The 22,375-nt window shown below is 45.1% G+C and overlaps 1 protein-coding gene across 1 annotated transcript in view; it reads right to left on the bottom strand.

Moving 5' to 3' along the window:
- ME3 (malic enzyme 3) overlaps nucleotides 1–22,375 on the bottom strand; it is a 193,726-nt gene that overhangs the window by 95,664 nt on the left and 75,687 nt on the right. The gene's annotated exons all lie outside the window — the stretch shown is intronic.

Below are 22,375 nucleotides of genomic sequence, written 5' to 3'. Positions count from 1 at the left end.
CTCTGAAGGAGCTAACATCGGACAGAGTTGAAGCTAGGACATGGGACTGGATAGACCATTTCTCTGTTCTAATAGCACCTCTGACCCCTGTTTATACAGTAGTGCACTCCAGATGGATATGCAAAAAATGCATTATAAAACAATGGAAAGAGACTAAGATCTTCTGAGAGCAGTCCAAAAAATATTTCCCAAAAAAGCATGCCTGATATTGCCCAACTAAAACAGGAAGAAAAGTGTATTTTTCTCCTTTGTACTTTTGACATTTAGTCTCCAAACCTGCAAGGCTTCTGAAATAATAGAGAATAAAATCAACCTTGGACATCAGCTCTAAGTCAGTTCTGGGCTGTACAATGAAAATATTGTGGCAAAGCAGGGAAAAGGCTCAAAGCTACTACAAATGTCAAAGTTTAGCTACAATGGATGTCAAAGAAAGAGATAATCACAAGTTCAAGCCATCTATTTCCTACAAATACAGAGGAGTAAAGAGGCCAGCAGAAATTGTTCAGCATTAAAGCAAGGCTTGAAAAACCCACATGCCCAAACAGAATGATCAATTTGGAGAGACTTATTAAGGTTTGGGAACAAAGCAGCTGATTTCATCCCTAGAGGGAAAGGGACAAACCTAGAAACAAAGAAATCCAGTGGCTGCTGCTCCTTTAGAAGAGAACTGGGTATAGTTACTGGCATAGCTATGTCTGTTAGGAGTGTGATTTTTTTAAATCAATATAGTTATGCCGGTAAAAACCCTAGGGTAGACAAAATTATACCCATATAATGTGCTTTATACCAGTATATCTTATTTTGCTTCACTGAACTAGAATATGCTATACTGATATAGGAACTTTTATACTGGAATAATTACATCTACACTAGGATTTGTTTGTTTGGTTTTTTTTTCATTTGTTTTGTTTTTTGCTGCTTTAACTGTAGTTACAGCAGTAAAAGTTTGCAATGTAGGCAAGGCCTCAGTCACACAAGGAGGAGTCTATGGCAAAGCTCGGAATAAAACCCAGGCTGCCAGTCCTCTGGGAGCATTGCTCCAGTAAGGTTATTAGAAGACCTAAAACAGGGATCGGCAACCTTTGGCACGCGGCCCATCAGGGAAATCTGCTAGCGGGCCAGGACGGTTTGTTTACCTGGCCATGGTTCGCTGTTCCAGGCCAATGGGGGCTGCGGGAAGCGGCGGCCAGCACATCTCTCAGCCCATGCCACTTCCCACAGCCCCCATTGGCCTGGAACAGAGAACTGCGGCCAGTGGGAGCTGCGATCGGCCGAACCTGCGGACGAGGCAGGTAAACAAACTGTCCCAGCCTGTCCCAGTGGATTTCCCTGACGGGCCACATGCCAAAGGTTGCTGATCCCTGGCCTAATAGTAGGTCTGTGCAAAGAACCACTTGGTAAAACGGTTCTATGCACTGAGTTAATACAGCATAGAATAAACTTGGAAACAGACAATGTCCCAGATCAAAAGCTTTGATTCACTGAGGTTTTCTGTTTTGTTTTTGAGATTCAAGAGTTGTGCCTAAAAGCCATATTGCATGGGTCATTTTTCTTGTGTTGCTATCATTGGTAAGTAATGTGGCTAGCTACTTCCTAAAAGAGCTCAAACCAATTAACAAGCATTCTGATCATTTTAAAAAACATATGGAAAATGAATCATTGTAGTGGATGGCTATTACTTCATGAAAAATAAAACAAAAACAAATGGGAAAATCCAACCACTAGCAAAGCATAACATTACAAGGAAACTTGTTGGGGGGGGGGGTATTGCTGAAGATTCTAGCTCTAGTTAAGCCTCAGATATTTAGATGATCATGATGGTCCTTCTGACTTAGTCTGTGAGTCTATGTTCACACCCCCTCTTATTTGAGAGGGCATTTAACCAGTAGATAGCAGCTTCTTTGCAACTGAATCCCATTCCCCATTTTCCAAGACGGGGAAAGGAAGATACAAAATGTCAGTTACAGCAAAACTACAGGGCCTGATCCTACTACTACTAAAGTCAATGGAACACTCCTACTGCCTTTAACAGGAGCTGGATCAGGCTGTTGGAGTCTGATCTTATAGGGAGCCAAGTGTTATGTTGAGGGCATGCAGAGACGTTAGATAAAAACATAAAAATGCTCTTGCTGGAAGTTTTCCATGAAACATAACTTTACTTTTTAGACTCCAGAATGATAACACACAAGAACCTCAAAACAGAAAGAGACAAAGCAGGCTGCTCCCCAAAACAGAGAGGCATGTCACCCCTCCTTACTCTAGGCTGTCTGCCTGCTTAGCAGACTCTGATTACACACCTCCTTTCAGAGCCCCCTGACTGCAAACTGGACCAAGAAACCCCAGAGAATTTAAAGTAACGAATCACAATTTTAACAGTTTTCAATACATCCCACTGAGCACCCACAATACCCATTAAAAGTCAATGCCAGATGTAGGTGCTCAGGACCCTCTCCAGATCAAGGCCTTAATTTGCATTGTCCTTCAAAAGCTCTGTATCCTACAATGCAACTAATTCCCACAGTACCTAGCAGTCCAGGGCCTGGTTGGGTGGCAGGACCAGTGATTCTGCTGTTACAGGGAGCCATGGGCCAGTGCTTAGGAAACATAGCACAGAATGGCAATTTCCCTGTCTGATGAGAGCAATGTGATTGGCAATGAACATGGGTGAAATTAATTTACCTTCCCAATCCAATGGGGACAGAATTCATCCTGTAACCCACAAGCAGGTCTGTAGCGATACTGTTCCAGTCTATGGGCTGCAAGAGTGGCCAAAACTCCTCTGCAACTACTATTTGGTCAAGCTTATGGGAAAGCCTTACTGAATGTAATGAACTAAAAACAACTGGGTTCTACGTAGACATTTAATAGGGTTCTATAGATGCTCTTTAAAATCTGTAGAGAATAACATCCTTTCCATAGGTATTTGGACCTATACAATTCTATAGCAAGGCTATACTTAGATTGTAAGCTCTTTGGGGCAGGGACTGTCCTTTTGGTCCATTTGTACAGCACCTAGCACAATGGGTCCTGGTCCATGACTGGAGTACCTAGGTGTTAGTATATACATGCAATAATTAAATAATAATAATAAATCTCTATTAAATTCAAATAATAAATTCAAAGTTTATTGTTTTCTGCTATGGTCAATAGCATTTTCCATAAGGGGCCCCCTCCTCTGACCCCCTCTGCACCAGCCAACTAAAGGTGAGTGCAGAGTACCACTCTATCATGCATGGGAAAGGGGAGGGATGGCGACCATACCTTGCACAGCTCCCGTCACTCCTCAGTCCTTTCCCTGCAGTGCTCTATGGCACTAAAGCTTTAGTGGCACAGAGGGGCTTGCACAAGCCCTCCCTTGCCCTATAGGAATTGTATTTTTTAAATATATATTGCACGAGTGGCGCGTGAGCCCCCCCCCTTCAGGGAGGCTAGCCCCGCGGCCCCGCCCCTTCTACCTGAGCCCCTACTGCCCCCCATCCGCTGGAGCCCCAAGCACTCCCCCACCCCCCATGGTTGGAGGAGCCCCGGTTGAACTGCCCAGGGCCACCTGCCGCCCCCAGCGTTGGGCCGCCTGCAGCGCAGCCACAGCACAGGGCCGCCGGCCGCCCCCAGCACCAGGTTGCCGGCCGCCCCCAGTGTGGGCCCCAGCACTGGGCCACTGGCCTCCAGCGGCAGCTGAGCTCCCATCAGCTTGGGGGAAAGGGCGGAGCATGGGCAGGGCTTGGATTTAGGGGAGGTTTAGCCTCACCTGGCATATTATACCTGCTGCCCATGATATATTATTTGTATAACATGGATCGAAGGAGCATGAAGGACATGGGGATGGGTGCCCTCTGTTTTCTTATATCTTGTGGAGTATTGCCATTTTGATTTTTTAGTAAAAAACTAAAAAAAAAAAAAAAAGACAGTACTCGTTGCTTCTGGATTTTCAGGCGGCTTTACCCAGCATGTTTTGAGATCTCCTCTGAAACCCCAGAAGGATTTCCCATTACACATTCCCACTGATTATTGTTGTGCAAACCTTTTGTTGACCATGATTTACAAATTCCCTTTTAACAGTTTCTCTCTCTGGGTTCAAATCCCACGCTCCTGGTCATCCCTTCTTTACAAACTGGTGCAATAGTTGTTGGTTTCTAATCCAGTCAGACAGTAGTCCTTCCTCTCCCACGGAAACTAGGAACTTTCAAAAATGATCATTTAGCAGCTCAACTTTTCCTTTGCTTTGTTAAGACCTTTAGTACAAATATCGGAGTCTGGGGATTTAACTAGAGAAAGGTCCATTGATCTAATTATGGCATCAAGTGTATTAACTGCCATTGGGGCTGTAATGATATTTATTGCTTTGTGCAAGTTTGATTTATTTGGTTGGGCTACAACCACAGGACCAAATACTGCTCTTGTTTACACCAGTTTCACAGCCGTGCAACTCCAAAGACTTCAGTGCAGTTACTCCTCATTTATGTTGATGTAAATGAGCACAGAATTGGGCCTATAAATTAAAAGAAGGTCCCTGTCCCAAAGTGCTTGCAGGCTAAGGGCTCATCCTGCAAACTCAACACAATTTGCATTTCCATGATCAGGACATCCCTAACATTAGATGCGAAACAATGAAAGAGTGACAAACAGACAGGGGCACAAAGGGCGAAGTACTGATATTCCATGACATTATTGGAAAGTTTGTTTATTTCACATTTTCTTCCGTGTGTTAATTCAGAACCAAAGTGTTTACAAGGTTTTATTTATTGAACCATATGAACAATTTTGTTGTAAAGATCCCAAATCCTCACATTAGCCCTGCAGACCCCAGTGATGGGGTTATGCATGACAATTAGCAGAGAGCTCATTACTATTTCCCATGGGTTGCCAGGCCCCAGGGCACCAATTTTTCCTCACAAAAAACAAACAGATCCATATGTTAGAAATGATAAGAGTTTTGACTCCCTTTAATATCCAGGCAAACAGATTTTCAAAACAGGTCTAGGCAAAACTCCATAAAGAAATAATTACTAGTCCGACTGAATGCTTTTGTAAGGGATCTTCCAACTGTACATATATTTAAAAATACCCTTACTAGTGTATTAGAAGGGGATATTGAGATGTTTTGATAGATGGTTTTTCCAAGGTGACTGTCAGGTAATAAATTATCGTAATTGGTTCTTAGAAAGCTCGAATGTTGGCCTGATTCATTTCCTGTTTCTTCTGAAAAAAGCCCCCAGCATTACCATAGACCTGAGAAATAAAAACAACACTTATAGAGGCTGATCCAATAACTATTCAAGTCCATGGAAACACTTTCATCAGTTTCATTAGTATTAATTCAGGTCCATAGTTGTTTTTCCATAGGAGATTCTCAGAGGGCTTTATAAACACCAGTTCAGTAAGAACCCTCTATACCCCAGTGAGATAGAGAAGTAATACAGTACCCATTTTACAGAATGGGTAAGCTGAGCCTCACGGGCACTCTGGGGTAGAACCTGGAAGATGACAGAAGAGACCTGACACATTATTATTTGTATTACAGTAACAAAGAGGCCCCAGTCAGGATTGGAGCCCCATTGGGCTGGACGCTGTGTATACAGAGTAAGAGACAATCCCAGCCCTAAAGAGCTTAACATCCTAATACACCCACTTGCTGCATCCTGTCATAGAACAATCGGAAGGAAAAGGTAGGCGAGGGTAAGGCAAGCAGTAATGAGACTGTCAGCTTGCATATACCAGCTATGTGCACAGATAGATCTCAGGGAAAGATTCTCCACATAAGACCTCTGAATCCTGCATTGGGAAGTCTCTCAATTCAGAAAGAAAGAAAAAACCCGACCCCAAACATATTGAAACATGAACTGGTGGCTTTCTGGTTCCTAGGCTCACCAAAGCCTCTGGCGGAACAGTTCCAAGCTCAGCCAGTAAGGGGCTCTGTTACACACATTATTACACTACCCCTAACCTTCTGTGGAGTTAGTTTGTGGATAACCAACTTCCTCTAGTAGTGAAATACCACAACATCTCCAGTTTCATTTGCTAGGATCAAAGCTATAATGTTTGAGATCTTCTAGAGCATACGTTGATCACCAGCTGAGGGAGGGAGGCAGGAGATGGAGCTCCCCCTGACCCTATGGTATAGTACTTCATAAGTAGATACATTATGCTATGCATAGAATAACAGAATCACAGAAATGTAGTGCTGGGAGAGACCTTGAGAAGTCATGTAGTCCAGGAACTGTGCTGAGGCTGGACCAAGTAAACGAAGAAAGACCATTCCTGACACGTGTTTGTACAACTTGGTCTTAAAAACCTCCAATGATGGGGATTCCACAACCTTTCTTGGAAGCCTATTCCAGTGCTTAACTACACATCATGTCTTCTTTTGAAACATCAGGCAACAGCCATTGTAAGAGCTCCTCTAACTAGATGGAACATTTCTCAGTTACAGTACAGCAGTCCTTATGATCTTATAAAGTCATGCTGATCCCAAGTACAGTACACACTCCCCCTGGACAAGAAGAATTCTACTTATTGAGGAATGCAAATATAAAATATAAGTATGAAAAACAGCCCCCCATGTTCAGGTCAAACAATCAAACCTGTATCAGCACAAAGATCAAGGCAACATCAAGATTTAAATTTGATCCTGAAATTTTGAATGGAAAGAGTAGAGTTTAAAAAGTCATTATTTGAGCTTGTCTGATAAATGCCTCTGTTATACAGACAGCAGATCATACTTGCATGTTATAGGGATTCAGAACTATTGAGAGTAATAACTTCATTTAGAGATCCTAGACACAACTGGAAAGCTAGCTAGCTAGTTAGCTAGATAGATGAGTTATCTAATTACTGTTAGCACAGGATCAGCACTTTAGTTTTTGGAGGACAAAAGTCTTCATGCTTACAGCACACAACTAATTCACTACAACAGTCATTCTGCCTCTTCTAGGCTTGCCCCTGTTTGAAGCATTTTGAGTTTGCCGTAGTGGTGGCCAGTTGTCGTCCTATGCACTTGGAGAGCATAGATGGAGTCTACTGTAGGTCACTGCTCATGCCATGGTGCCACAGACTAGCTTTATTAATTACTTGTATCACTGAGGTGGTTGGGAGCCCCAGTCCTGGACCAGGATCCCACGGTGCTGCGCACTGTACAAACAGAACAAAAAGGCAGCCTTGCGATACAAGCAGGGATGGGGTGTGTGTGAAATCCTGGCCCCACTGAAGTCAATGATAGTTTTGCTGCTGATTTTAATGGGATCAGGATTTCCCTCACCATGATCATTCCCACATCAGGAATAACTACAACTGCAAAGGACCCCAAATTCAAGGGAAAGTATGGACATGGGGAGACTCCCTTTTCTGACAACATCTCAGTACACTGTAGTGCTCTCTATTCACTGCTGTGAGATCTTGTGCAAGACAGTCTCTGTCCCTCAGTTTCCACAGCTGTAAAATGGGGTCATACTTGCATCCTTCACAGCCCACTGAGGGACATCATTAGTATATACACCTCTACCTCGATATAACGCTGTCCTCGGGAGCCAAAAAATCTTACAGGGTTATAGGTGAAACCGCGTTATATTGAACTTGTTATATCCGCAGGAGTGCGCAGCCCCACCCTCCCGGAGCACTGCTTTACCGCGTTATATCAGAATTCATGTTATATCGGGTCGTGTTATAAAGCACTTTGACATCCTCAGACAAGAGGTGCCACAGAAATGGGAAGCATTAAGTCTCTAGACCCTGCCTGTCCCGTCTTATCTTAAATGTGAAATTCCCTCACATCTTTTAAGTAAAACTAATACACTAATGAAAGTAACCCTAAATACTGTTTTCTCTACGTTATTTAACCACCAACACTCTAAGATGTAGTCAAAGGTGCAAATAGCTATAGATCTCCCCACAGAGATGCCCCCTGATCACCATCCCCCGTTTGACTAATTCACAGGGCCTGTATTGTTCCCTGCCCCCTCCAGTAGTTTATCTACATAGCGAGCTCTTTGGCCTAAGTTCTGTCCAAAATGCCCAGCTAAACACTAGGGCTCTACAAATAAGGAATAATGATCACAATGTGCATGTGGAGAATGTGTAAAATCATTTATGACTGTGCAAATCTGCACTGTAACCAATTAGTTAAGAGACACGCAGCAGTGTGCAGTCTCCCATGGCCCTTAGTGGTATGAGAGGGGCATTTAACATTCCACTCCTTCTACGACACAAGGATGCTCTGCTCATTGTCAGCATCATAGAATATCAGGGCTGGAAGGGACCTCAGGAGGTCATTTAATCCAACCCCCTGCTCAAAGCAGGGCCAATCCCCCAGACAGATTTTTACCCCAGTTCCCTAAATGGCCCCCTCATGGATTGAACTCATAACCCTTGGTTTAGCAGGCCAATGCTCAAACCACTGAGCTATCCCTCCCCCCATTTAAAGCAGCGGTTCTCAACTGGGGGTCCGTGGCTCCCTGGGGGGCAGGGGGTCCATGGGATCCCCACGGCTGAAGTCTAGAGCCCCAACGTCCCCCTCCAGGCAACAGCCACAGAACTGGAGCCCCGAGCCCAGTTGCTGTGGTGAGGCTGCAGCTGGGAGCTGCGGGGTTGCAATCCCGAGCCACATACTAAATCCTCAAGTGCCACAGCAGGGCAGCTGCGGGGAGCCACGGGCTGAAGCCCTGAGCTCTGGTGCCGCGGCGGGGCTGAAGCACTCAAACCCTGCTGCTGCAGTGCGACAGCAGCTGGGAGCTGTGGGGCTGAAGCCCCAAACCCTGGTGCCACGGTGGGGCAGCTGCGGTGAATCGTGGGCTGAAGCCCCGAGCCCCAATGCCACTGCTGGACTGAAGCCGGGAGCTACAGGCTGAAGCTCTGAGCCCCGGTGCTGCCGTGGGGCTGAAGCCGCAGTGCCGCAGGCTGAAGCTGGGAGCTGTGGTTGAAACCCATTGGCCGCGTGCCCCCGCAGGGCTAAAGCTGGGAGCCAGGGCTGAATCTCTGAGACCCAGTGACAGTGCTGAAGCTAGCTGGGGGCTGAAGCCCTGTGGGCTGAAGCCCTGACCCCCAGCGGGGCTGAAGCGGAAGCCCCGGCTTCCTGTGTGGAAGGTGGAGACTCAGACTTCCGGGTCAGCCCCTGGGGTGGGAGTCATCCAGCCTGCAGGTCAGCCTCAAGGACTTCTGGCCCAGCTCTGGCTCTGCCCCCAGAGACTTTGCCTGCGAGGGCTCACTCCTTGGTTTCTGCCTGTGGCCCAGTGAGTCTGATGCCAGCCTGGCAAGTTAGCTAGCTCCCTTTACTGGTCATAAAGGAGCTATTTCAACAGGAGCAGGACAAGTTCCACAGCACAGGGAAAACATTTGTAAGTGCAAACAATAAATATCAGATATGGATAAATTTTTAATGCGACCATCAGCTTTCAAAACAACAAAATCCACAGAGCGATGATAGCGAACTTCCTTCAGCAAGTTCAACCACTATAATGGTTGAAGAACATCAAGAAGGTGATGTGAGTAAGAAACATAAAGCTGCTATTAACCTTGCAAAATTTAGATAATACGAAGTCAGCTATTTGAATTTCGGTTTTATTTGTTCTGGAATTGGAGATATACCTCAGCCACAGTGTGTAATTTGTGCACAAGTATTGTCCAATGAATGTCTGAAACCCTCCAAATTACCGAGGCATTTAATTACAAAACATGACATCTATAAGGATAAGCACCGTTCATTTTTTGAGCGAAAGGCCAAGGAACTGCTTGGTACTAAAGCAGTAATGAAATTCACAACTATTGCAGATAAAAAGCTTTTAAGGTCATACTACATAGTGGTGCAGAAAATTGCTTAAACAAAAAAATCACATACGCTTGCTGAGATTTTGATAATGCCATGTGCTATTGAAATAAATAAGGAAGTGTTTGGAGGGGAGAAGGCCAAGGTACTGACAAAAATACCGACATCAAATGGCTCTGTCAGACGACGGATCATTTCTATGTCAGAAGACACAGTTTCTCAGTGTATCGATCAGCTGCGTGACAATGATTTTGCTGTACAACTAGCTGAATCCACAGACATTTCAAAAATGTCCCATTTACTTGCCTATGTTTGGTATGTGTAGAATAAGGAAATAAAGGAAGACTTTTTGTTTTGCAAAGAGCTCAAGACAACAGCAAAGTCAGGTGACATTTTCAAACTGTTAGATGCTTTAATAATTTCAGCAGAAATCAGCTGGACTAATTGCATTGGGGTCTGCACTCAAGGAGCTGCAGCAATGACCCGAAAGCATTCTGGTGTTGTGCAAAAAATAAAAGCCGTTGCACCTTGCACTATTTGGACACACTGCTTTTTACACCGAGAAGCACTTGGTGCAAAAGATATTGAACCAGGTCTTCACAGTGTTCTGAACACACCTTGTTAATTTCATTAAATCCAGAGCAACAAACTCCAGGTGTTTTGCTGCACTTTGTGAGGAAGTGGGTGCAGAGCACCATTCCTTGCTCATGCACACAGACGTGAGATGGCTGTCTCAAGGCAGAATGCTTGCCTGTATATTTAATTTCAAGGAAGAGTTATGTACTTTCTTAGTCGATAAGAAAATTGAATTTGCCAAAGTGCTGAAAGATGATGTGTGGCTGGCAAAACTGGATTACCTCACAGACATATTCAGTCAAATGAATAAATCGAATAAAACAAAGTACCGAACCAGGATGAACATTGATCATGACATCGTGTGTGCTTGTCAACAACAAGTTTCAGGCTGAGTAAATAAAAAAATAATATTCAGTTTGTTTTTGTGCCTATATTATCCTTTTATGTATATTTTATGTGTGTGTGTGTTTAACTGTATAACAATCCATTTAATACAGCTTTTAATCTATGGGATATGCAGAAAAAACGTTGTTGTGGCACAGGTGGGCCTTGGAGTTTTTGTAGCATTGTCAGGGGGGGCCTCAGAAAGAAAAAGGTTGAGAACCCCTGATTTAGAGCCTCCTTCTGCTCCCACTAGTCAATGGGACATTTACCTGAGCAGGATTAAGCCTTTAGTTTCTTCTACCCTTTGGCACTGGGACTAATTCCTGCCTCCATCTTCCCTTTAGAACAGTGGTCACCAACTGGTCGATCGTGATCTCCGGCCGCTAAAAGTCCAGCGGTGCAGCGGGGCTACCACTAAGACAGACTCCCTGCCTGCCCCGGCCCCACACTGCTCCCAGAAGCGGCCAGTGCACCCCCGCAGCCCCGGGGGAGGAGGAGGCAGGGATCTCTGTGCGCTGCCTGCAAGCACCGCCCCCGCAGAGCCCATTGACCACAGTTCCCTGTTCCCTGCCAATGGGACCTGTGGGGGTGGTGCCGGCAGAGAGGGGCAGCGTGCAGAACCACGTGCCTCCCCAGCACCCCGTACCCCCTCCTGCACCCTGACCCCCTCCCAGAGTCAGCACCCCATACCCTCTCCTGTACCCAAAGACTCTGCCCCACCCTGGAGCCCCCTCCTACACCCAAACTCCCTCCCAGAGCCCGCACCCCACACCCCCTCCTGCACCCCAACACTCTGCCCCATCCCGGAGTCCCCTCCTGCATCCAAACCCACTCCCAGAGCTTGCATCCCTCACCCCTCTTGCACCCCAATCCCTTGTCTCAGGTTCAGCCTAGAGCCCCCTCCCATACTGAGAACCCCTTGGCCCCAGCCCAGAGCCTGCACCTCCCCCACACCCCCCAACCCCCTGTCTCAGCCTGGTGAAAGTCATTGTGGGTGGGGGAGAGCGAGCAACAGAGAGAGGGGGGTGATGGAGTTAGTGGGGCAGAGCTTCAGGGAAGGGGCGGGGCCTCGGGGAAGGAGTGGGGTAGATCCTGGGTTGCCCTTAAATTCAAAAAGAGATCTTGGGTGTAAAAAGGTTGGAGATCACTGCTTTAGAACGAGCTGTGAGAGAGAGGAGCCCTTTGTGCTGTTCTGATTTGGCAGCTGTCCCCGAGCATCTGAACTTCTCTCTTTTCAGCTTGAGGACATTTTTCTTTCTCTTCCCCAGCCTCCCATAAGACTGCACCATGGTTGTCTTCAGCCTGCTGCAATTTTCTTTTCTTTCAAGGCATCAAATGCCCTGCGCCTCTTTTTTTTTTACTGAAGAGTGATAAATGAATAAATAAAGAGAGAAACTATATATGTTACACCAAGATCATCTTTAGTTCTGGAAGGGCGCTAGGCTGGGAAGCAAATCTGCTTCTCAGTTTTAACTTGTGTGTATCTCTCTCTCTCTCTGTTGCTCACTCACACACACTTCCTTCCCAGCCTAGCACCCTTCCAACATTAACGGCCATCTTTGTCCTGACTCCTGGGGGTGTTATTTTGCCAACACATGTTTTGTTCAAATGCTGGACTCAATCCAGACACCTCTATTGACGTCATAAAGGAAAAGAAGCTAGCTTTCTGTGACTGCCCTCTGACCCGAACCATCTTATTCTAGACTTTGGCCTGATATTTTAGTATAGTCCATTTTGATTTCATCCAAAGAAGGATGTCTAAGTACCAATAAAGGTTTCACTTGACCTTTGACTTTTGTAACCCTCATGATTCTTGTATGCCCTCCTCCTGCACCTTGTGTTAATTATCAGCCTTTGCTGTGTTCATTCTAATTACATTGTGTCTAAATTTTATCATATATATATATTATTAGCCAGGATGGTCAGGGATGGTGTCCCTAGCCTCTGTTTGCCAGAAGCTGGGAATAGGCGACGGGATAGATCACTTGATGATTTCCTGTTCTGTTCATTCCCACTGAGGCACCTGGTACTGACCACTGTCGGCAGACAGGATACTGGGCTAGATGGACCTTTGCTCTGACCCAGTATGGCCATTCTTATGTTCTTATTATTCAGCATGATGGGGCCCCCATACAGAATGGGGCCTCTGAGCACTATTGTTATACAAATATTAAACAATGTCTCACACTTCTATTGCACTTTCCTTGCAAGGAGCTCTGAGCATTCCGCAGACATTACTGAGTCCCAATGCCTTCTAATCTTCATGCCTCTCATCATCCACTACACCCATTTCTGCACCCTTTCTATCTCAGCTCTGTCATTTTTCCAGAAGGTCTGATCAGAACTGTACACAGTATTCCAGGTGAGGCCATACCATAAATAGCTTTATAACATTTTTATTGGGAGCATAAGCTTTCGTGGGTAAGAACCTCACTTCTTCAGATGCAAGAAGTGAGGTTCTTACCCACGAAAGCTTATGCTCCCAATACTTCTGTTAGTCTTAAAGGTGCCACAGGACCCTCTGTTGCTTTTTACAGATTCAGACTAACACGGCTACCCCTCTGATACTTAACATTTTTATTATTATTGGATTTGGTAAAATATTCTTTTTTCAAAAAGTGCCCAGAGCACTAGAGAGGTACCTACCACTACAAATCAAATAAATAAATGAAAATAAAGTCTCTGAGATCGTGCAATGAAAAGGGCTAAAAATCTAAGCTATGCATCTCCTCCTCCTCCAATTGTTTTTGATCAAGGACACCAATATAAAACAAAGACTAAGTTCTTCCAAGAACAAGATGGGAAGAAAATGTCTTGCATTGTTCAGTGATGAAACCGACAATAAAAATGCTTTCATGCTGCCAGTTGTCTGATAAACATTTCTATGAAACAAGAATTGTGGCAGAGATTTTATAGAATGTGTATGTCAGTTTGCTTTACCATATGTCGATCAAAACAGCTGAACCGGCTGTTGTTATTAGAAAGCCGTAAATCACCCTTCTGGTAAAGCTTCAAATGGGTTTAATAAAAAGTTTCAATTTTTGATTCCCCTAATAAATGGAGATATACCTATCTCATAGAACTGGAAGGGACCCTGAAAGGTCATTGAGTCCTGCCTTCACTAGCAGGACCAAGTACTGATTTTGCCCCAGACCCCTAAGTGGCCCCCTTAAGGATTGAACTCACAAGCCTGGGTTTAGGGGGGGCCAATGCTCAAACCACTGAGCTATCTCTCCCCCCTGAAATTGGGGATCGGCAACCTTTGGCACGCGGCTCGCCAGGGTAAGCACCCTGGTGGGCCAGGCCGGTTTGTTTACCTGCCGCGTCCGCAGGTTTGGCCGATCGCGGCTCCCACTGGCCGCGGTTTGCTGTCCCAGGCCAGTGGGGGTTGCGGGAAGTGGCACGGGACGAGGGATGTGCTGGCCGTGGCTTCCTTGCCCTAGATGCTATCACCTAAATGCTAACGATATTGTTCTTGGCACAACTGCTGGCTGTCCAGCGCAGCACAGCCATTGCTACAGCCTCTGCCTGCTAAGAGGAAGACTGGCTGAGGCCAACAAAGCAGTTTCCTTCCTCTGGCAATACAACTAGTCATTTTGATTATATCGCAGAGTAAGTCAAGTGATTCAGAGGTGAACCGTGACTATAGCAGGGGAAAACAAAGAGTGTTTATTCAAGGAATCTAGACTAACGTTAAAAATCTTTAATATGACGATCCTGAAAGGGAAATGGCAGAAGCAACGGCACAGGAGCCAGCAAACAGAGCTAAAAACAGGGGAGAGGAGGGGGAGTTCGGGGGAAAGTGTGTGGCTTTTGGTGTGTGTGGGTGGGTGGGTGGGTTCCTTGGCAGGAGCTTAGGAGGGAAGTCTATGATAGCTACAGAGGCAGCAGTGGTAGTGACCAATAGAATGGAAGGGACAATGAAGATGACTGGATGTGGAAGCTGGGGACAGTCTGCCGATGGGGGAAGGGGAAAGGGTTCAATTGCTCAAGGGGCTTGGCTACTTAAAAGGGCCCGGGAGGATGGGATAGTGGCCAGGCTCCTGCCGGGGCCATTTATAGGCACCTCCTGCTGTACTGGGCCGACCGCTGATGTCACCCTGGCCCAGCCCACCAATCAGCAGGTGCCACTGCAAATGCTACAAGATCCCTGCAGCATCAGCACCGGCACATCCCTCGCCCGGCCCCACCTCTCCCCACCCGGCGCCCAGCCACAATGCAATAGCTGCCGTGCACCAGAGGGCAGCCAGGGACCCCCCAGATACAGCTGTGTGGGAGGGCTGGCTCAGAGTCAGCAGGGCTGTCTCTGTGCCTGCTGGCAAGAAACCCTCCATGGGGATATTCCCTGGGGCCAGACAGCTGCTTTCTAGGGGGGGCATTGTCTGTTCTGCCCTGGGGCCCGGAATTGCTGTCAGTGGGCCTATCTGGGGGATGTACATTATCCTGGAGCGAGTATCTGAAAAGTGCTTCGTTTGTATGAAGTGCCGCTTGACAGATCTGATGGAAGGGAAGATCCAAGGTCTGGAGATGCAGGTAGAAACTGTGGTTGAGTTTTGAGGGGGATTTGAATGGATAATGGTGGGAAGGCAAGAGGAGGCTGAAGGGAAAACTCAAGACTTGCAGATGCAAGTTGAACTGGAGAACTGTGAAGATAGACTGCTGGATGAGGAAAGTGGCCAGTGGAAATATGTGACTAAGAGACCCAGGCAGAGGAAAAGACTGCTAATGAAGGAGGAATAGAGATGAAGACCTGGTTTGCTGAATCGGAGAAGCAGCCAGTAACAGAAGGTCGGAGAGCAAGGAAGAAGAGAAAAGCAGCTAGCCCTACAAGAAGAGGGGAAGAGTCAATGAAGATAGCCAGAATTTGGACCCCCAGGAGGATACAGGATGACTTGCAGAAGACTGCAAATGAGAACAAAAGGCAAGAAGACTTCCAGCCAGAAAGAATAAAAGGAGGAAGGCTGGAGAATTGCACCAACACCAGGAAGAGGCAGGTCTACATGACTGGGGAGTCTCTACTAAGAACAGACAGGTCTGTCACCAGAGCTGATCCCAGGCACAGAAGGGTGTGCTGTGCACCAGAGTTGAGATATGGGCTGTGGACCTGAGGCTGAAAGGATCCAAATGGGAGCAGGAAAGAATCCACTGATTGTCCTTCATGTGGGAACAAATGATACGGCTGGATTCTTGCTGGAACATATCCAGGGAGACTATGCCAGACTGAGGAAGACGCTTAAAGAAATGGAGGCGCAGGTGATCTTCAGTGGGATTTACCTGTCCCTAGAGGAGGAGAGTGAAGGCAAGACAAGATTATGACGATCAACAGATGGCTCAGGCAATGGTGCTATAAGGAGGGCTTTGGGATGTTCGACCACTAAGAGGCATTCACCGGACAGAGGATTGTTCTCCTGGGATGGACTCCACTGAGTCACCAGGGAAATAGATTTCTGGCATGGAGGTTGACACAACTGATTAAAAGAACTTTAAACTAGGAATTCAGGGTAGACGGTTGGGAGATGCTCATGTAATCGCCAAGCCTGATTCTAATATTGAGTGGGTGAAAAATCAAGAGGATACAGCAATGGAGAAAAGAAGAACAGAGGGTAGGAGAATGGATATCAAGAAGAACGATAGTGTCATTGGTATTGGCACTAACAGTCAGGTAGGAGATACTGGCAGTAGAATGACTACCTAATCAGCTGAGGAAACTGGGCGAAGTGAAGCAGAAACAACTAAGATGTCTGTACACCAATCAGAGGAGCCCGACTAGCAAACTGGAGGAACTAGAAGTACTGGTGCAGGATGAGAAACCAGACATTATAGGGATAACAGAAACAGGATGGAATAATAGTCATGACTGGAGTACAGGTATTGAAGGGTATGTGCTGTTCAGGAAAGACAGAGGTAAAGGTGATGGAGTAGCATTGTATATTAATGACAAGGTAAACTGTAAAGAAATTAGAAGTGATGGAATGGATGAAACGGTATCTGTTTAGGTCAAAATCACTTTGGGGAAGAAAGCTAACAGAATGTCTACTGGGATAGTGCTTGGGGTCTGTTATAGTCTCCCAGGATCCGATCTGGATATGGATAGAGACACTTTTTATATTTTAATTAAACAAATTCTCCTGGGAATTGTATGATTATAGGAGACATTAATAGGAGGGGCAAGTGCTACTAATAATAGTAGGGCCCAGATATTCCTGGATGTGGTAGCTGACAGATTTCTTCACCAAATAGTCACTGAACCAATAAGAGGCCATTTTAGGTTTAGTATTGGTAAATAGTGAGGACCTCCTAGAAGAACTGGTTGTAGGGGACAATCTTGGTTTGAGGGATCATGAGCTAATTCAGTTTAAGCTAAATAGGTCTGCAACTAGGGTCCTTGATGGAATTACTTAAAGTCAAAGTCGCAGAAACTACCTGAAGCCTGAATCCCAAGCAAGGGGGAAAAATGTGTAGGGAACAGTTGGAGACGAAACTGGATGAACAAGCATCTCAAACAGGTGATTAAGAGAAAGCAGAAGGCCTACAAGGGATGGATCAGCAAGGAAAACTACCTCTTGGAGGTCAGAAAGTGTAGGGGAAAAGTGAGAATTGCCAAAAGCCAAGCAGAGCTGGACCTTGCAAAGGGAATTAAACCAATAGTAAAAGGTTTTTGTGCCATATAAATAAAAAGAAAAGGAAAGAAGTGGGACCGCTAAGCATGGAGAATGGGGTGGAGATTAAAGATAATCTAGACATGGCCCAACAGCTAACCAAATACTTTGCCTCCATTTTTAATAAGGGTAATGAGGAATTTAGGAGTAGTGGCAGGGTGGTTTATGGGAACAAGGATATAGATGTAGAAATTACCACATCCATGGTGGAAGTCAAATTCAAACAGCTTAATGGGAGCAAATCAGAAGGCCTAGATAATCTCCATCCAAGAATATTAAAGAAACCGGCACATGAAATTGTAAGATCAATAGCAATGATTTTTAATGAATCCATAAACTCGGGGGGTCATACCCTATGACTGGAGAATTGCTAATATAGTTCCTATTTTTAAGAATGGGAAAAAAATGATCCAGGAAACTACAGGCCTATTAGTTTGACATCAATTGTATGCAAGGTCTTAGAACAAATTTTGAAAGAGAAAGTAGCTAAGGACATAGAGGCAGGGCCGGTACAACCCATTAGGCGACCTAGGCGGTTGCCTAGGGCGCTACAATTTGGGGGGCGGCGACCGTGGCGGTATTTCGGCGGCGGGACCTTCCACCGCCTCTGTGGGGGGCGGCATTTCGGGGCGGGACCTTCCGCCGCCTAGGGCGGCAGAAAAGCTGGCGGCGCTCCTGCATAGAAGTAAATGATAATTGGGATAAAATACAACATGATTTTACAAAAGGTAGATTGTGCCAGACCAACCTGATCTCTTTCTTTGAGAAAATAACTGATATTCTACACAAAGGAAATGCAGCAGATCTAATCTACGTGGATTTCAGTACGGTATTTGATATAGTTCCATATGAGAAATTATTAGTTAAACTGGAGAAGATGGGGATTAATATGAGAATTGAAAGGTGATAAAGGAACTGGTTAAAGGGGAGACTACAATGGGTCATACTAAAAAATGAACTGTGAGGCTGGAGGAAGATTACTAGTGCAGTTCCTCAGGGATCCATCTTGGGATCAATTTTATTTAGCATTTTCATTCATGACTTTGGCAAAAAAAGTGTGTGCGCTAATAAAATCTGCAGATGACACAAAGTTCAGAGGTATTGCAAATATGGAGGAGGACTGCAATATATAAAAAGATGGCCTTGAAAACTGGAGTAGAAAAAATGGGATGAAATGTAATAGTGCAGAGTGTAAGGTCATGCCCTTAGAGACTAACTAGAATTTTTGCTATAAGCTGGGGACATACTAATTGGAAACTACACCGGAGGAGAAAGACCTGGATGTACTGGTAGGTCCCAGGATAGCTATGAGCCTCCAATGTGATGCGGCTGTGAAAAAGGTTAATGCAATCCTAAAATGCATCAGGCGAGGGATTTCCAGTAGAGATAGGGAAGTGTTATTGCCATTATACAAGGCACTGGTGAGACCTCATCTGGAATACTGCGCGCAATTCTGGTCTCCCATTTTTAATAAAGATTAATTCAAACTGGAACAGGTGAGAGAAGGGCTACTAGAATGATCAGAGGAATGGAGAACCTACCTTATGAGAGGAGACTTAAGGAGCTTAGCTTGTTTAGCCTAACCAAACAAAGGCAGAGAGGAGATATGATTGCTCTATAAATACATCAGAGGGATAAACACCAGGGAGGGAGAGAAGTTATTTAAATTAAGGGCCGATGTTGGCACACAAATAAATGGCTATCTACTGGCCATCAACAAGTTTAGACTTGAAATTAGATGAAGGTTTCTAACCATCAGAGTGAAGTTCTGGAACAGTCTTCCAAGGGAGCAGTGGGGGCAAAAAATCTAACCAGTTTCAAGACTGAGCTTGATAAATTTATGGAGGGGATGATATGATGAGACTGCCTACAGTGGCATGTGGCCCATCTCCGATTGCTAGTAACAAATATCTCCAACGACCAGAGCTGGCACACTAGATGGGCGGGGCTTTGAATTACTACAGTGAATTCTTTTCCAGTTCTCTGGCTGGTGGGTCTTGCCCACATGCACAGGGTCTAACTGATCATCATATGTGGGGTTGGGAAGGAATTTCCCTCTGGGTCATACCGGAAGAGACCCTGGCAGTTTTTCGCCTTCCTCTGCAGCCTGGTGCATAGGTCACTCGCTGGTTTAAACTAGAGTAAATGGTGGATTCTCTGTAACTTTCATATTTAAATCATGATTTGAGGACTTCAGTAACTCAGCCAGAGGTTAGGGGTCTATTTCAGGAGTGGGTGGGTGAGGTTCTGTGGCCTGCAATGTGCAGGAAATCAGACTAGGTGATTATGATGGTCCCTTCAGGCCTTATAGCCCATGAATAGCATTGATTCGATCCATGTGCTGTGTGGCTTCAGCAAACCTCTGTCCATTAATCAAACCCGATAACATGCAATACTCCAATTAATTCTTGGCCTCAGTTGAGCAACTCCCACCTTGCTGAAGTTGCACCAGATGGTGTGCTGTGTTACAATGCCCATTGGGGTCCACAGTAAGTGACAAGGCCAAAATAATTTCTGCTTACGAACTACTATCGAGGATCTGATCCTGGAAGATGCAAAGTGATCATCGCTTCTACCTCTTCAAAGGCAGGTGCTGGAGCTCAGTACATCTCTGCCTCAGACCCCAGAGTTTGGATTTTATTACCTAGGGGCTTGATTCTTCATTGCCCTGCACCTTATGCAGTCAAGGCACTAGTGCAGAGTAGGTGTAAAAGCTACTGATCAGAAAGGTGAAGTTTTGGGCCTACTTAAATGACTTCATAAGGTACAGGGCAATGGAGAATCAGGCCCCAACTAGTCAGCGCTGAAAGGCTAGTGTATGTCCTAGGGAATCTAAAGTTAAAGAGAGGCTGACATGGATCCAAAAGTGCTCGATGGACATGTGATGTAGTATGTACACCGGATAGTTATATTTAATGTGACCTTTACTGCCTTTTGAAGTGAAACTCATATATGACAAATGTGCTGCGTACTAAGCAATTCCCACAAGGCCAAATCCTGCAGCTTCTTACCAGGCCATGAAAGGCTCTACTCCAAACACAGCAGAAGCACTGTGTTGACACTGTCCAATGAGGCCAGGAAGTAGAGGCCAGAGAGCCAGCTCAGATACTTAGGAGAAGGGCATCCTAAGGACGTATATTGATAGACTTCACAGACCCTCATGTCCCAAGAGAGTGAAGAAAGTGAGTGAGAGAGTGTGTTCAGTGTGAAAGAGAGAGGACAGGATGAACAGTGAGGGTGCGCATGGCCAGTGGGTTTGTGAATTGCACACATCCACAACCCCACATGAAGTGGATGGGGGGAATCCAACAGGTGGTAACAGGCTGCCCAGCTGTGCCATACACTGCCTAATGGGAGAACTCCACTGCCCACGTGCCGGTGTGTTTCCTCCTCCTTTGACTTCAGGTTTGCACAGCATCCAGAATTTCATCCCGACAGCAGTTTTATTTTTTATCTTCTTCCATTATGTTTGAGCCATAGTGTACCTTTTACACTCATGGGTTCAAAACCCCAACCCTCTTCATCTCTTCCTTCAAGCATTCCTGGGGACTTCCTTTCAAAGAAAATGCAAGACGTTTAAATGCAAAGTCAGTCCCAGTTTTTAATTCCATAATCAACAACTAACAAGTTAATTTACAGACCAAGAATGGCTATACATGAACTGTAGTAACATCATTCAAATGAGAATAAAATAATCTAATTCCAGGATCTATAAAATCCTGGATATAGGGTGTGGGCCTCCCATGGAAGTCAGTGGAAATGTTGTGCATGTTATAGCAGTAACACAGCATGGGTGTTCCTGTGATGATTTCCTGACGGGGTATTTTTGATTTTTGTAAATATTAGCATGAAATATGCGTGTGTCAGAACCCAAGGAAACAGCATGCATTTAGTGCCAAACCAGCAAGGTCAGCTTTGCTCCTCTTGGACCAAGTATTAAATACATTTCCCTACTTGAACTTGGTTAATATTACAGCTTATCATGCACTAAACTTTATTAAAAACAAAAATATCTGCCACTTAGTCCTCATAATAAACACGCCAGAAATATCTGAAATTTCTCTGTCTTACAAAAGGTACCACAAACAACTAACCAGCATCTACTTTCATCTCAAGATGAGCTTCTGGGTGCAAAGTATGAATTTCACCTAAAACTAGAACTAAGCACCATTTTTGCTTGACAGATTGAGTTAACAGCAAGAAAGTGAATACTATGGGCTTGTTGAACTGGAAGAACAGTGCTTCCCTAACAGTCAAAATTGATATGTAGTCTTGCTCAAAAAATGCCAATTTTCACAGAAGGATAATACAAAGGTGTAATATGAAAGTCTATCCAATTTTGAAGGGTACTGATTGTAATAGGACTGGTGAGAGAAGGTAACAAGTATTTGTAAGGTACAATGTTTAGTGGTATAGTTGTTATTAAAGATGGTTAAAAATTGTTCAACAATGTTTTTAGCTAACAAAAATACCAAAGATGTTGGGCGTTGGCTTTTGGTACTGTGGTGGTTTGGTGTTTTGGGGTGCGGAGGGGTTCTTTTTGAAAAACCAGAAATCGTACACAAATTTTTTTGAAAAAAAGGCAATGCAATTTTTTCTTGTCTTTCTAAATTTTCCTACAGAAGATATTTACCACTTTCCAACCAGCTCTAGTTGTTGTAATAAATCTCTTTTTGAAAGCATTTAACTGTCCAGCCATTGATTGCTATTTAACTATTACATAGAATATCAAAGTTAGAAAGGACCTCAGGAAGTCATCTAGTCCAACCTGCTGCTCAAAGCAGGACCAATAATCCCCAGACAGATTTTTGCCCCAGACCCCTAAATGGCCCCTGTAAGGATTAAACTCCCAACCCTGGGTTTAGCAGGCCAATGCTCAAACCACTGAGCTATCCCTCCCCCCTTCTACTTACAGCCCCCTGGGGGGGGGGTGGTATCTGCTCATCACCACTCTCTCCCCCTTCTCTTCCCCTCCCTCTCCCTCTCCCAGTGTTCCTATGCC

The sequence above is a fragment of the Emys orbicularis genome, chromosome 1, assembly GCF_028017835.1.
Source record: "Emys orbicularis isolate rEmyOrb1 chromosome 1, rEmyOrb1.hap1, whole genome shotgun sequence".
In the NCBI taxonomy this organism is placed as follows: domain Eukaryota; kingdom Metazoa; phylum Chordata; order Testudines; family Emydidae; genus Emys; species Emys orbicularis.
Note: the sequence above shows the minus strand (reverse complement) of the source record. Positions and strands in the feature narration are given on the sequence as shown.